Source organism: Rhinolophus sinicus, chromosome 17 (genome assembly GCF_057876585.1).
Source record: "Rhinolophus sinicus isolate RSI-liver-muscle chromosome 17, RSI-T2T, whole genome shotgun sequence".
Taxonomy (NCBI): Eukaryota; Metazoa; Chordata; class Mammalia; order Chiroptera; family Rhinolophidae; genus Rhinolophus; species Rhinolophus sinicus.
In genome coordinates, this window is record NC_142517.1 from 80,101,083 (window position 1) to 80,117,426 (window position 16,344).

A 16,344-nucleotide genomic window follows, 5' to 3' on the forward strand; every position below is an offset into this window, starting at 1 on the left:
ATCCAAGGAGAGTTTACAAAGACGAATGTGGACTTGTGTTCAAGTTGGATTTAATGGGGAAGAGATCAGAAATGGGGAGGTCAGGGAAGAGGAAGTAAGATCCTAAACTGGGATATTTGTCACAGGGCTAGAAAAAAGGTAATGGAAGTGAGAAAGACTGTGAGAAGAGAAAGGTTACGAGACAGAGTTCCTGATTACACATGAGAGACAAACGAGACAGGGGAGTGGTCCCGATGATAGAGGCCACAGCAGGAGCAGAGCCTCAGGAGAAGTATCTGTTGGGGATAGAGGTTTGATAGACATGGGGTGTACTGGGCAGGTGGAAATATGGCCATGACCCTGAAAATGGACTATGTCTAAGGATCCAAATCCTGTAAAATTCTGATTCTGATTCTTTTTGTAAGATGAGAGGTAGCTGATTAGGAGACAGAGAAAGGCAATGGACACTGTCATATACCACTATCGGAGGGAAATTGATGCAATGTTTTTGGACAGGAATTTGGAAATACTCATCACTGTCTAAAATATGCATACCCCTTGAAGCATTCTTTGTGGACTTTACTTTATAGAGATGTTTGCACAATTGAACAAGAGTATATACAAGGATACTCATTGATGTATTGTTTAGCTTGTAACGGTAAAAAAGAAAAAATTAGAGTATACTTAATTATCCATCAGTGAATGATACATCTTTATGATGAATTACATTGTCACTGATAGAATAGAATAAAGCTATAAATACTGACACAAAAAGATGTCTATGATATAGTAAGTAAAAAAAGCAAGCTGCAGGATGTGTTAATTAAATGGGAGGAATCCTATCAGTTTTGTCACTTATACTTCAATAAAGCTGAAAAAAATTAAAATAAAAAAACCCTCTTAAACAGTCTCCCTGCCCCCAACCATAACAGATTATCATTGGTGTAAATTCTGGTTCTACCGTAAAAAGCTGGGTCCAACACCAAGTCTCTTCCCCTCCCTGGGAACTGTGTTAACCGTTTTATTTATTTATTTAGTTAGTTATAAATAAAATGAAAGAGTTGGGGCGGCGGGGGGAGCAGGTTACAGAACAGTGTGTTTAGTGTAATTCCACTTTTTCGAAAAAAAGTGAACATACAAAGGTCTAAAAGAATATGTGGAATTGTTAACTGTGATCGTTTTTGGTGGGAGGACTTGGAGGAACATTCATCTTATCCCTCTATATATGGTTAGAATTTTTCCACTGAGCATCTATTCTGTTTGTAATAAGAATAAAAGTTTGGGGTTTTAGAAAACTCACGAACAGATTTTCTTAAAGAGGTCATTCAGTCACTGACACTAAAGGTGAGATTGTCAAAGTAGGTGAAAGCAAGGCAGGAAAACACGTGGTAGATTTTATGTGTGAACGAGGTACGTGTGTATTTGTATGTGAAAACGAGCAGGCAAGGCCCTGTCTGGTTTGGCTCCTCCTGAACATTGTAGTCCCTCTCCCAGGGCTTCCCCCCGCCACACACACACACACACACTGGCCACCTCTGTGCTCCTTGAATAAGCTTCTCAACACATGGCCTTTGCACGTGCTGTCTCTGTCTCGAAAAACCCCCAGCCCCGCACACACACAGACCCCCACATACACGTATACGTCAGACTCTTACTTCCCATCTCAGCGCTTACTCCTACTGCCCTTCCTCAGAGAAGTGATAGGGCAGCCTTTCAGAATAAGGCAGCTCCCTTTAGTAGGTGCATCTTTAGATACACAACATGCGGTTTGAATGAGGGAAGCAAGAAATTGAAAATGGGAAAGGAGAAGAAAAGCCCTGAGTGATGTATACTTTAGTGGTATTCACGCTGCAACATTTCTTCTTGATCTATATTGTCTTATCTACCAGCTTCTCTTACTTTTAAGTTTACTTGTGGTTCTTCACAGCTGTTTCTTATGCAGGGCGATAAGAGAATCCTGAAGTCGTCAGGAGACTATGACCTCCTTCGGTATCATCATACCATTTCCCTTTGGACAAGTTCCTTTCACCAATTATTTATTAAGCACCTGAGTACATACCAAGTTCTAATTACAGACCCGGGGTACAAATGACCTTATCTACTGCCACCTTTCCTATTTTTGCCTCTTCTACTTTCATTCAGAGCAATCAGCCCATCATTGTGATTTTTAATTCTGTGAGCATTGGAACCACCCAGAGAGCTTAAAAAAAGAATGACGTGGAAACTTCACCCCAAGGATTCTGACTTTGCTGGTCTAGAGTCAGACCAAGCACAAGATGCTCGGACAGTTCCTTGGGTGATGCTAATGTGCAGGCAGCATTGAGAACCGCTGGCCCAGATGAATCTCGAAACAGAAACTGTACATGCAGAACTGGAGAACAAACGACTTCTGGAAATCAAAGCTGAGTGGTTCCAATGACATTGGTCTCTAAGATGGTGTCAGACCAGCTTCATTGAAAAAGGTAGAAGCTGAAAGCAGAAAGCCTAACATGGTGACAGCTGAGGCATCACCCCAGAATTAAGCTGATGAATTAAGCGGAGCACTTGTTTGCGGGAAATAATTTGATTATTTGTACAGCTGGATGAGGGGCCGTTGTTCGTGGAGCTGACGAGCAGATTAAATGCCTGTAGCTCTACATTCACTTTCAGATTCTGTTCTCCGTCACTCATTTGTCTCAAAGATTTTAAGAACAAGCATAATACTACTTAAGGAGTTAATGCATGGGGAACTCGAGGCTCTGGAAGGTTCCAGCTTTATTCTTCGGCAGTCGAGCTGCCAGGACCCCTGACTCCCAAAACGCAGAGGCTATCACCAGTTGAGGAGACTGAAACCGGACACGGGATTTGCCGTCCTGGCTCACGCCCATATCAGACAGATGTGTGCCCGTGCTCAAAATACCTCTGCTCTCAGAGCCTCGGTTTCCTCAGACGGTTTACCCAAGCCCCTTCAGCTTTAACAAGTGACACTAGGTGGCACTCATGTAACTCCAATGCGGAGAGGCTGGCAGATATTGGCTGCCAGGCTTCTTCAGTGCCTTAAAAGACCCAGAGACATGTTACTTTCAACTGGAGACATAAGGCAGTTTTAAGAAGACTGCTTGGGCCTCCTTTTATGAGGAAGAGCTTTGGGATCTGCGGATGCCTGTTGTATTTTACTGGCTACTTTCACTAAGTAGTTCTGATTTCATATTGCTCTTTCTATCATCTCAAATGTCAAAATATCGTATAGAAAACGATGTCTATGGTCTCTATGGTCTAGCTACATTTGTAACACTGTCCAGACACACATGCTTGTGTGACATAAAAGCATGTGGTGTTACCTTAGCAGGTTCTAAGCTCTGCCAGTCACACAGCACTGCCCGAGTAACTTCTAGGGGACAGGCCACTGTGCCAACACAGAACTTTAAACGACTGGGTTTCTTCTCTTCAATGAATCACCCCTGGACAGCGTCAGCCAGACATGATTGTTGTTCAAAGTCTTGCTCCCACAGCTGCTTTGTCTTGGTGTTTTCAGGAGGTTCATTCTGGTCCAGGTTTGTTTCAAGAATCCAGTCTGGTTGAATCCAGCTTCAGAACTGACCTCAGAGGGGAGGGAGCTGGGAGCCTCCATGCTCAGGATATTGTCCCAAAGGTGATTCATTGGCAAAGTCATCCCCGTGACCTTCCACTGACACCTGTCAGCTAACCACACTTCTTGAAGCTGAGTGGCAAGTCCTTTCTTGAAAAGGAGGGCCTAACTGGCATATGTCGTGTCTGCCACAACTACCGGGAGTCACCACGAGATTATGAGTTCCTTTTCTCTGACTACAAACTTCTGATATTGTCCACTTCCCCTTTGAGCCCTGAACATGCTCTTCCCACCCTCTGTGACCCCTATGCTTCTATCCCCCTTGCCCCATTTCTTCACACTCACCGCCTTCTGATTTCTCATGCCTCTCTAGCTAGGTTTACCAGCTTCGACTCAAGAGTCTGGTATTTTAATGTCGCCCTCTCTTGCTCCTCTTGATCTTTTGACTCTCTCATGCCGGACAGACTGGTTTCTAACTCTGAATCACCTCACAGTCTGCTTTCCTGGGAAACTTGAGTGATGAGCCTTACTGGAGAAATTCATGTAAACCTACTAAATGGTAAACTACACTTCTGCGACAGCCAATTTCATCAAAGCATTTTCTGTTGCAATCCTTTTACCCAGTTCTTATTGTCTCCCTAGCCCACTTACGTTGCCTCTAACCCGTAGGAGATAACGGGCAATTACTCCACACCGCCCTGTGCTAGAGACATCTGTATACGTGAAACACATCCACTTTTGTCCCTCCAACTTGTATATGGCAACCCTTGAGGGCTAGGCCATGATTTGTGCTGACTCAATACCCAGAATAGTGCCATGAACTTAATTGGCACTGAAAAAAATATTGAATGAAGAAGTAATTGAGTGAAAAAAACTAAATTTGCTATATGCCTACTGCAGGCCAGGGATAGTGTCAAATATATAGTCTCACTTACTCCTCATAGCACTCCCATTCTGTAGGTTTTAATAATCCTACTTGGTAGATTTATATGTTGCCTATCTCTTGCCACTAAACATAAGTTCCTTGAGGGCAAATATCATGTCTGATTCATTTCTGTAGCTTTGTAGCTCCACTTCCAGGTAATATCTGACATATAGAGATGCTTAATAAAAGAGCAGGGATCTGGTAAGTGACAGAACCAACAAATGAAGGGCCAATTACAAGACCCAAACCCAAGTCTGTTAAACTCCAAAGACTGTACACGCTGTGCTATTATGTCACGTGACTCTGTCTGTATTAAGTGTGGTCCACTGCCCAAGGTCTCACAATTCAATGGTCAAATTTCAATTAGAAGAAATTGATCCTCCATGCCACACTTCAATCAAAATGGTGACAGAAATTGTAGTTATCACTCGCTTTATTTACTTCTAAAGAATGTACCTAACATCACAGGAAGGATAATTAACTACTTCATTAGTTTTCTGTTTCCTCTTCAAACATCTGATTGCAATTGTTCCTTTACCTTGATTTGAGGTCATCCATCATGTTTAATAAATGGCACTGTGTTCAGCTATCATTTTGGAGCTATTTGAATTCCATAAGCCTTCAATTTCTTACCAAGGGAACAAGAGGAGCCAATATTAGCATAATGCTAATACTGGTGACAAAATTCTAAAGCATGAGTTAAACAAATGGTATTTAGCAGAAAATGACAATTAAGCTCTTACTTAATCTTCCTTTCTGCTAGAATTTGGCTTTTAATCAACTGAAACCACTTGATAGTGTAAATGATGTGGCAAGCACCAGAAAGAAGCTTCTAGACAGCTTGTGCGTCCAAACAGTACACCAATCTTTGAACCATATGTTGAAAATTGAACAGTTGGGATTCTAGAATTTCCATTCCCACCACTACTTATAATGGAACCTAACAACTGTGAACACGTTTTAGAGATTAATGAGGCCTTCATTTATTAAAGCATTTTATGAACCTTTCAATGTAAATGCCAACTATTTTTAAATCTTGTGATCACATGATGGAAATGTTTTCCTAAACAATTTGGACTGGTCCATAATAATTCTAATGGTTTCCCTGTTTATGTACCTTTACAAATTAGCCACAATATTGCCAAGGAGGATTAAACAAACAGGTCTTTTTGAAATAGATGTTATTAACCAAACGGATGGTGCTAACTGAAAATTTCTGCTATAGCAATGAAAATGAAATAGTCTGTAATAGGAGGGAAATGAACTAAATGATCTCTAAGGTTGCTTTCAGTCATGGGGAAATAAAACCTATGGCTCTAATCCTGAAAAAGTTTAGCCAATGTGAAAACCTGAATACAATTCACATGCCCTGTTATTTGTGCCTTACCTGATAAATTCTTGCCCATTAATGTAACTCATATCTGGAGGGAAGTTAGCAACTCTATGTGAATTCATCCATTTGTTTTTATTAACTCATCATTCCATCTACAAGTTTAATAAAATGGTCATAATCTAACAAGAGTTTCTAGTTAAAGGAAGAGGCATTTCGGAAATGTTTTCTCCTTATGTTTTTTGCAAAGGTGGTGACAGAATTTCAAGACCCAGCTTTATATTCCACAGTTATAATTTTGTTTCATATATATATATATATATATGAAAAAAGAGCTGCTATTGCAGCACTTCTCACAATCATAATACCTTACATTCATATCATGCTTTACAATTTAACAAATTTATTTTTTCATTTTTTCATTTCCTCTCACAATCAACTCATTGGCTCTTCTAAACCACTTCTCATCACTCTTTAAGCACCTAGTCTCCTTGTCCCCTCAGGCTCCACCTTTGATCCCCTCAGTGGCCATGAGGAGAGAACTTGGCAGATATTCTCATTCAGAGATGAGCAAACCGGAGTTCAGGGAAATGAAGAAATGAGCTGGCTGAGGACGACGCCTCCGATTACAACTTAGTCTGTGTCTGTAAAGTTAATTTGAATCAAGTTTTTGAATGAAAAGGAATCATTTGGGTAACTGAAAATGGCTAAAACCATTTTAGCAAAGTTGATAATTGTTAGCTCCATTTCAAGACCATTTGCTTACTCACAAGGATCCATAATGACTCCTAACCAGAACATAATATTTCTTGACATGTATTCTTCTTGGTATGACGTAGACAGATCACTCAGATGGGTTTGGATTGAGACACTCTTGACTCCTTAACTGTGTGACATGTGGGATGGATATAATGCCTGGCACATAGCTGCACAAATATTTGTTGAATTAACAAATCGGCTTTGAAATTTTAATACAACCTCATTTTTTAAAATAAGCTATGTCTTTGGCATAATTCTTTTGGAAAACCATAAGGCAACAAATAGCAAGAATCATAGGAATGTCTATGTGATGCTCTTGGAATCAGGAATTCCACTCCAAAGAATTTTTCACACAGAAAATAATCTTCAAGAAGTAACATCCTTGAAGATGTTCCTAAGGTTATCAGTCACAGCCAAAATATTGCAATAATCTCAAAGCCCAGGATTTAGTATCTGTGAAAGGTACTATTTCTGCCTGCCTAGCATGTTTCTTCCCCACCACTTCCTTCATTCTTCTCAAACAGGGGTAAGTACATGACCCAGGATGGCCAGATTGTCCCATCTCCACAGCCCACAGTGACTGGTTTAGAAATGAGCCAATAAAAGTCCTTTTCTAGGTGTTTTCCTTTAGAATTAGTTAGGAAGACCTCATCTTGCTTCTTTGGTCAAGGACTGGAAAAATATAAACCTAGAATTGTGAGCCACATGGAGAAAGCTTAGCTGCAGTAACACAAAGTAAGACCAATACATAAGCAGAGGCAAAAGATGAAGAGAGACAGAAACTTAGCTGTCCCATTCCGGAAAACATCGTTTGAGCCCTGGATCCAGTCCCATCTAAGATATCTTGCACCCAAACTCACTCCAGTTACACAAGCCATTCAGTCTCCTATTTTTCTTAAGCTAGTGTAAGTTGGGTTTCTGTTATTTATAATTAAGAGCCCTGATTACTACATCCGCAGAAAGGAATGCTATGTAGCCTTTTAAAATAGCAATTATACAGGAACATGGGAAAATATTTACAACCAAATGTTAGGTAGTAGTAACAAAAGATAAAATAGTAAGTGTGTACTTTTACGTATGCGCATACAAGAAAAAAGGTGGATGTGTTAAGAATGCTTACTCCTGAGTTGGAGTGAAAAAGTATAGAAATTGTCCTTTTACTTTATATACTTCTATTACTTGAAAAGATTGCAGGGAGCATGTATAATATTGTTATTTTCATTTAAAAAGAAATGTCACCAAAGAAGTACGTACCTTAGGATTACCATGATATAAATATATGTAGTTACCTGGAAGATAATACAAAAATAGTTATTACAGTAAAAAGCAAAATTTTAGTTCACATTTTTTCCCCAAAACATCTTGAGATGATTTTACTGATTTATTGGCTTTTCAGTAAGCAAAGGGATGTTTTAAAGAATAAAATGCATAAGCTCTGTCATGTGATAAAGATGAAAACTAACAAAGGATAAGTGTAATCTCATCTTTTGGGAGTTTGTTTATAAATTATAACTCCATTTTCAAATTAACATTTTATTCTAACTTTACAGTGGTTGTGAGGGCACTTAGATTGTCGGCTTTTCTGGCCTTTTCTTTACCGCTCTCTCTCTCCTAACTCCTTTTAATGGTTGTATGATTGTAAAATTTGTCTGAGTAGATTTATTCTGAAACTAGTTGTGGAGGAAGTCATCTTTTCTTTTGACTTATATTAATATTAGCCCTGGTAGTTAACTCCATATAAGATATTTCAGCTTATCTCCTACTCAAGTTTCCTCACATAGAAAATGAGAACTTTAGGTATATAATTTCGTATATAAAATATCTATTTTTACCCAAAGACATGACTAGTTGTTTGGTTTTGTTTAGAATAAAAATTCACTCGTGAATGATTTTGAATGATAATCTGTTCTGGTAAATTTGGAACAATAAAATTCCATATATTCTATGTTTACATCTACTAAGAGAAGTGAAATATACCTATACTCCATTTTCTCTACCTACGATATTGGGGTGTCAGAGATGCTGGTACAATTAACTTACGATTCTGAAGCACTACTTCCCAGAAATAGGGAAAAAGGCAAAATTAACACAAGGCACATTTCTTCACCTTAAGTGATAAAGCACTGTTTTGGCCTTGGTCAACCATGTGAAAAGTAACTTAAGGAATTTGAAAAAGTTGTTTATCTTCTCTTTACCTAATTGTTTTTTAATTTAGAAAATAGAGACATAATAATAGCTTTCTTGACAAGTTCCTAGGATTTGTATATCAACTGAAGTACACATATTAGAAATGAACAGCTTGATAAATTTTTACAGACTAAACATGCTCATGTAATAAACATACAAGACAAGAAGCAGAATGTCACCGTAGCCCAGAAACATTCCCCATATACCTTCAGGTCACTACTCCCCTGACAAAGGAGAATTCACTATTCTGATCTCTAATACTATAGATTTTGCCCATGCTTGAACTTTATACAAAAGGACTCACACAATATGTACTCTTGTATGCCTGACTTATGTCACTTAACATTATGTTTATGAGATTCATCCATGTTGTTATGAATCATTCCTTTCCTTGCTGTATAGTATTCAGTTTTATAAAAAATACTAAAATGTATTTATACATATTTATGATGATGGGCATTTAGATAGTTTTTATTTCTGGCTGTATGAATTGGAGAACAAATATATGCATTTCTGTTGGGTCTATACCTAAAATTGGGATTGTTTGGTCATAGCTTGTACACATGTTCAGCTTTAGTGAATACTGCCAAACGATTGTTCAAAATAGGCAATCCAGTTAACATTCCTACAAGTGATGTATGAGACATCTGGTTGTTACACATCTTTGCCCACCCTTGGTATTTTCTCTGTTGAGATTTAATATAGAAAAAATTATTTCATAAACCATAAATCTTCAAATGCAAGGTGTTTCCCAATGTTATTGTACTAGTTTGTCTTGTTCCAAAGTAATGCAAGGTGACTCACAGATAACAATGTGAATGCCACTTCACTACTCACAGCTTCTCTTCAGATGGTTACTGCCTATGAGACAGACCTTAATTAAGCTATGCCTTTGTTAGTCCAAATAAAAGTAAGCCCAATAACCAAAATGAATTAATTTTTCTTAATTTTCCTGGAGTGTTTCTTAGAAATGCTAATTATGTTCTACAGACAACAGAGACTAATTCCTTCCAAGTCGTAAAACCTGGAGGCATTCAACTGTATACCACAGGCCAGGAAAATCTAGCACATAGCAAATACACTCACTTGAAATGCAAATCTGATTTCCTATGCAAAGTTAGTAACCCAAACACTAAGAACAGAATTCATCCAATTTCTTTTATGCCCACTGCCTGACTTTTCTACATCTGATTTTGAGTAGTTCTACTAGAGTTTTCTTTCTTTTTCTTTTTTTTTTCAATAACAATAGAAATGTTGGATAGAGAAGAAGGGAAAAGCCTATACTTAATAATGGCTGCGGTTATTAGCAGACCAAGCACAATGGTGGGTCTATATTGTGATGTGACAAAAATGCTCAAGCACCGAAAATGCTAATGCCTCATTATCATCTTCCCGCTACTCTTTGCAGTTGCTGACCCCTAACCTTCCCTGCTGCCTCAGTCTTCCCTTCCACTTGCTTTAAATCGATGAGGTTTTGCTGTTACTGTCATTTATACAACCCAACTTGCAACGGAGAGTGTGACTCTATCCTGAGGTGCTGTTTTAATTAATTAACAAAACATATTTGCAAAATAACTTCTATGTGCCTGACACTGAGAACCCAGAGGTAGATAAGACCCTTTAAATAGTTTATAGCCAAGTGAAGGAGACAGATAGGTACACATCTGGCTGTGAGTGCTAAAATAGCAATAACAAACAAAGCACTATGTAAACATAAAAGGACTTTTAATTGGTTACACTCGTGGATTCGAGACAAATGAGAAAGATATTTTATTCTCCCTTCTACTGCAATTTCATTTACTGTGTTACCGTAGTCTCGGGCTACAATTACAGTAATTTATTCAAAGTAGAAAGAAAACCACAGTCTGGCAAATATATGAATGTAACAACTATGATGAAAAATGCTCACCTTTCATATTTGTTTCTTTATTTTGGTTTTGGGTGTTTTCTGGGTTTTCTGTTTGATGTGCTTTCACAGATCTTCCTGGAAATCACCTATGACTCGACTCAAAGCTCATGAGTTATCTCCTACTGGGTCATTTCTGATTGGCACAGGCTTGGAAGCTTCTCCGAACAGGTTGTTCATTGGTCTCTCCTGTGTGTGGTCCAGCCATGCATTCCAGCCTCTCTGATCATAGGCTTGTTACATATATTTGATAAAAATGGTGTGGACATTTTGTCTTTATTTCTTCATATGTTCAAAAATAAAATAAAATAGAAGACCAAAAATTGAGTGGACAGGTACAGTGGACGCTAATGGGTCCCAAACCTTCAGGTGCGCAGGAATCACTGCTGTGTTCTAAATACAGATTCCCAGGTCCCCCTCCAGGGCACTTGGATTCCATAGTTCTGGCCCAGGACCCAGGAATCTGCATTTAACAATAGACCCAATTGATTCTAATGGAGGTGGTTCTTGGACCTCATTTTGAGGACCTCACTTTGGTTCCCATCTAACAACCATACAAATACTCTACATGGTTGAGGAGATGAAAATCTCTGCCTGGCCAGTCTTCATGCAGATACCTAGGCATTACCAGCCTTTTCATCAGCAGCTCTTTTTTTTTTTTTTTTTTCAGTTAACAAACGTTTTTTAATTTTAGATTTGTAGAACAATTGAGTAGAAAGTTCCCACAGATGCCTTAAAAAAATCTCCTGTGCTCTACCCATTCATCCCTCCTTTCCTTTCTCATACCTCTGGCAATGGCTGATCTTTATACTGTCAGCATTTGGTGTTGTCAGTGTTTGGATTGTAGCCATTCTAAGAGGTATGTAGTGGCATCTCGTTGTTTTAATGTACAACTCCCTAATGACATAGGATGTTGAACATCCTTTCACATGTTTATTTGCCATCTGTATATGTAATTGCTAATATCATCTAACTCCCAATCTGTTTAAATATCTCCAATGGGTTGATATGTCTTAATTCTTTCTAATCCCATGGTGCTGCTGGCTTCAGGCTGCCCCCAGTAGATATCTTGTTCATTACATGCTCTATTCCTACACGTCATTGGAACTGAGGGCCCTGGACTTTTCAAACAATATACTGGTTCCTCTAGAGGCTTTGACTTGGACTGCTGACAGAGAAATCTTTATTAAATCCCTGAAAATAATATTCAAGAGACACACAAGGGAAATGAGTGATGAGAAGAGGAGGTACTATTATGACAGTGGACCCAGGACATTAGGTTTTTCACAACATCCTTTTCATGAGTCAGTTCATCTTTTCCATTTCAGTTTCAGGGAGGATACGTGACCCCATGGAATTAGGAGTCCTTTCCTCCTTTTGCCAAACTGCTCAAGCCAATGAATATTCAATTGACATGCTATCCAAATTTGGGGGTCTGCTGACCACAGGGGACCCTCTGCTTGAGTTATTGCTTCTGAAACTTTCACACAGCTCTCTCTAGAGAGCGCAGAATGGAAGCCAAGTTTCTTGGATGAGCTGCAGTCAGTTTTCCAAGGATGTGGTTGATCCCAGAAAATACACAGCTAATTTATAAAGAAGAAGGCAGCTGCCTTGAGGATAACATATGGAGGATTCAGAGGTCAAGAATTGACCTCGGTCCATATGGGAAACTCTCACTGGTGTGAACCAAAGAAGCTTGCATGACGCTATAGGCTATCTAAAACTCCTGACAATGCTATTTTATGTTTTAGACAGAAAGAGGTCAAAGATGAAAATCCTGAAATACAGACTCTGTCTGTGCATTGGCTGGGAGACTGATGGTATCTGAGTTGGCTGGAAGGAGGTTGGGGAGTTGAAAACTCTTTCCTTATGCTGCTGCTGGTCCTGAGCCTAGGATTTAACTATTATTTTTCAGTTTAAATGAGTTCAATAGATCTATATATGTTAATATATTCTTATAGGAGAATTTTTCCAGTCTTTGAGTCTCTAGAAGTCAATAAATCACGTTAAAAAAAGGCCCAGATTATCTGTCTTCCTTCTTCTTAATGCCTTTGCAAAACCATGCATTACCTCACAGGATTAGTATGTGACAGATTCTATTTTGAGTCTTCAGATGAGTCCTTCATTTAGTCTTTCTTGAGAACCAGAGTTCAGAAGAATCCGTGCAACCGGCAGTCGTCCCCCGGCCCTGGATCTTGCAGTCCTAGTTTCAAAGAGGTCACTGTCTTCTTAAGGGCCATGTGGAGACTCCAGTGTGTTCCCAGGAGAATGCATTCCTTGTGCCAGAATGTTATCTACAGAGCATCTTAGACAGTTCTATTCGGTGATGTGGTGACATAAGATGTCTGTGGCTGAAGAACTTTTTGAGTGGTTAAATAATGGGACTGTCTTAGTGAACCCAATAAACCCTAGTTAATAAAACTCCCCATTGATGTGGAGACTATTCATTTCCAATGAAAATAGCAAGACAGGAACCTCACACAACAAGCATGCCGTCCTAATTTGTTGCAAGATATTGCAGCTGAAAGCCACAGCCATCACCACTCCATGTTTTTTACTGATATTTGGCTTGTTCAAATATTTAGCACGTGTATAAGAGCAACTCAAAAAGACTTTTTGGTATCTGCCATTCTCAGTTCCAAGCATGACACAATGACCCTGAGACTTTTCTGTGGTGGTGGTGGTGGTAAAATATACATAACATAAAATTTACCTTTTTAACCATTTTTAAGTGTATAGTTTAGTGGCATTAAGTATATTCACACTGTTGTACAACCATCACCACCATCCATCTCCAGAACTTCACCTTCACAAAGTGAAACTCTGTCCCCATTAAACAACAACTTCCCATTCCCCGCTCCTTGCAGCCTCCAGCACCCACCATTCTACTTTCTGTCTATGAATTTGAAGACTCTAAGTATCTCATGTAAGTGGAATCATATAATATTTGTCCTTTTGCGACTGGCTTTTTTCATGTAGCATGTCTTTTAGGTTCATCCATATTGTAACATGTTAGAAGTTCATTGATTTTTAAGGCTCAATAATTTATTTTTATCTATCTATCTATCTATAGACATATAGCTATAGATAAATAGATAGATATAGATATGTAGATATTTATCTCAATTACAGTTTATCTATTCCTCCATCAATGGACACTTGAGTTGCTTCTACATTTTGATTATTGGGAATAATACTGCTATGAATGTGGTTGTACAAATATCTGTTTGAGTTCTTGCTTTAGATTCTTTTGGGTGTAGACCCAGAAATGGAATTGCTGGATCCCATTCTGTTTTTTTGTTTTTTTTTTCTTTTCTTTTGTAATTCTGTTTTTATTTTTTGAAAAAATTACCATACTATTTTCCATAGTGGCTACACCATTTTCCATTCCCACCAGCAATGGTGCCACTTTCTTCACATCCTTGTCAGCACTTGTGATTTTCCCTTTTTTGGATGACAGCCATCCTGATGGGTGTCAAGTGATGTATAATTGTGGTTTTGATTTGAATTTCTCTAATGATTACATATTGAGCACCTATGCATGTGCTCAGTGGCCATTTGTATATCTTTTTTGGCGCTGTCTAGTCAAGTGCTTTGACCATTTCAAACAGGATTGTGTTTTTTTGTTGTTGAATTGTAGTTTAAAAAATATGTTCTGCATATTAATCCCTTATGAGATATATAATTTGTGAATATTTTCTCATGTGTGCCTTTTTTGTCCTGGAGGAAAATCTTTTCCCAAATCCCTCCAAAAGACATTCTCTTATGTCCCATAGTCAGAACTGGGTCTCATGGACATTCCTCCCTGAAGGCAAGTGTGTATCTAGCATTTTAACACTTGTCACATGAAGTGGGCTTTGACAGGAGGGAAGAAGGCAAAGGATGTTAGTGCTGGAGGGTAAGAGATTTGCCTCACTACACTGTGTGAGGAGTAAATAAATACAGTAATGTGGGTAAGGCACACCCAACCTGGCACAGAAAGGGCTCCTTCCTCATCTGCTTCATTTCTCCCACTCTCCCCTTCAGGTTTCCTTCCTCATTTTTCAGCCGCAGAAGATGGAAATCCAAAAATTTTCCCACCTTCCTGAAACAAAGATGCTGCCTGTCTCTTCCACCCCAGCCTACTGTTTGAAGTTCTGCAGCTCTAGTTTCCATAAACCATTTGGAATCAACCTGACCTTGCAAGAAAATCCCTGACCCTCAGACTGAGGAATACAACTTTATGGCCAGGCCAGGAATGTTGGTTATACGAACGAAACTGAGAATTCTTTGTAAACAAACAAACAAAAAACATCAGCAGAGTACAAGATATTTTTTATAACGTGAGCCTGCACTAACAACCGTCTGTTTCAGTGAACTGAAGCTCTTTCCATACAGAAAAGGAGCACAAGGCGCCTGTCTGGCCCGGCGGCTGGCTCTGTGAGCACAAGATGTTTCTTGCCATCAGAGTAATGACTTCAGTTTTTCCATTCCAACTGTGGTGAAAATGAATAAGAAAACTGGATCCTGCCTCTGGAAGCAGGATACAGGCTCCACACTAATCAAAAAAGGAAGATTCATTATAAGACAATATTTCACTCTCCAGACTTTGAAGAGTTCCTACATGTGTCAGAGGAGCTCTGAATCATTTCACGGACTGCCACAGGATTAGAATGAGGATATTGTACAAGCCTGACCCTTTGCAGGAAAGTTGTGTTTTTCCTCCCCCCTAAGTGAGCTCCTCTTGCTGCTCTCTGAGTCATTGCAATCCAAATCTCATAATTTCACCTCCTCTTCTAATCATTTTACCAGATCGCTATTTTAAGGGGGCAGGAATGGGGTAGAGATTAAAAAAAAAAAAAAAAGAGGTGGGGGAGGGGGCCATGGCTTACCCTAAAATGCATTTAACTAAGAAGTGCCAATGAAATACTGATACTGTGAACAGGTAAAAAAGAGAATGAAAATTTTAGAGACCAGTTAGCAGCTATAAGAACTTCAAAGGGCCACGCCGTTTGCCAAACCAAGGTAGAGTTAGCAATGGACCCTGCCCCAGTCCTTGTGAGCGGACCCTGGCTGAGCACTGCGGGGGTGGGGGGGGGGGCTTGCTCGGAGAAGGGGGAACGGGCTTCCCCGTGTCGCACCCGGTGGAGAAGCCAGGACAACGTGCTCAGCTGTGCTCTCATGTATGATCATCCAGAGACAAAATATGTTGACAACTGCTGGCCATGGCGCTGTGGGATTCTGTTGGACACACTGCAAAGGAAAACCACCAGCAGCTGTCTGAAACGGGTTTCTTTAATTAACATTTGGTTAATAAAGCCTCTGCCATGAAACAAACCAGATGGAAAACCAGCCTTCACTAGGCAGGTCTTAGTGCAGGCTGGGAAAGATCACGCTGTTGTGACCAAGTCAGGAGGTTTTTATCAACGTGAACACCTACCTCTCTGTGCCCAGCACGAAAGTAGTTGTCCTGGGCTTGGACAGAGGAGTACGAAGCCTGGTGCGGCCCCGTAGGAGAACGCTCTCCCTTCTGTGGGGGAGGCCAGGCTACCATTCAGGAAACTGAGAGAAGCCTATGGGAGGCGAGTGTGGAATCCACGTGCAACGGTGCGGGTCAAGTGCGAGTGGGTTTGGAAGGACACCAGGACGAGTGAGAGGAGTCCTCAGCGCAGGAGCCCCTCGGCAACGTGAACTTGTCACACAGAGTAGGG